This window comes from Pteropus vampyrus, unplaced genomic scaffold (assembly GCF_000151845.1).
Source record: "Pteropus vampyrus isolate Shadow unplaced genomic scaffold, Pvam_2.0 Scaffold350, whole genome shotgun sequence".
NCBI classification, from domain to species: domain Eukaryota; kingdom Metazoa; phylum Chordata; class Mammalia; order Chiroptera; family Pteropodidae; genus Pteropus; species Pteropus vampyrus.
The window spans coordinates 73,154-74,045 of record NW_011889131.1 but is presented as its reverse complement, the minus strand read 5'-3'; the positions used below and the strand labels follow the sequence as shown (position 1 = coordinate 74,045).

The 892-nt window shown below is 34.2% G+C and overlaps 1 non-coding gene across 1 annotated transcript; it reads left to right on the top strand.

Moving 5' to 3' along the window:
- The first annotated feature begins 428 nt into the window (after positions 1 to 428).
- Positions 429 to 532, top strand: LOC111731141. Its single transcript, XR_002776977.1, has one exon. It is a non-coding gene; the product is annotated as a U6 spliceosomal RNA (small nuclear RNA).
- The last annotated feature ends 360 nt before the right edge of the window (positions 533 to 892 follow it).

Here is an 892-nt window from a genome sequence, read left to right as displayed (position 1 = left end):
CAACAGCTACACAAGCAAGAATTGACTCAGACCACATTTAACATGGAATATTTGATTTCAAATTTGTAGAGAGAAAAGAGAATAGCAAATTGGACTAAAACAATTGAGAAGTCAATTTGTATGTTGAACTGCTTTCCAATAAGACTTATTTTCTAATATCCACTAAGGCTCATTTCTTACATCCCAGGTAATCTTTCTTCTTCCCTTAATGTTTCAGTGTCCAAAACTTAATTTATGCAACGTTCAACACAGAGAGAAAGAGCATGGTATAGAGATTTACTCTCCGCAAGCTTTTTTTGGAGAAGAATTTATCTTACTGCTATATTCACATATAACAACATTTGGTATATAAACAGAGAAACCTTAAAAGTCTACGTGAGGAACTGACTAGGGAAGCTTATTTTAAAATCTGAATAGGGAATCTAGTAGCGCTCGCTTCGGCAGTGCACATACTAAAATTGGAATACAGAGAAAATGAGCATGGCCCCTCCACAAGGATGACATGCAAGCTTGTGAAGTGTTCAATAGTTTTGAACTAGGAAAAATAATATTGCTATAAAAGATGTTACTGGAACAATTGGCAAAATGTGACTGTGAAATGAAGACTACATATGAGCACTGGAGCAATGTTAAATTTCTGATTTTGATCACTGCAATGTGGTTATGTAAGAGAACATTCTTGTTCTTAGGAAATACACCCTGAAGAGTCGTGATTTTCACAACTTCATCTCAATGGTTCAGGAAAAAAGAAAGTCTTGTTGTTCCTAGTGTCACTGAGTGAATATACCACAATTCTCATAATATGTTCCCTATAGTTGTAGATTTTAAATTTTTCAATGAAAAAAAATCACTCATAAAAAAAGGATCGCGTAGAGTATATGTGCAGTGAAAT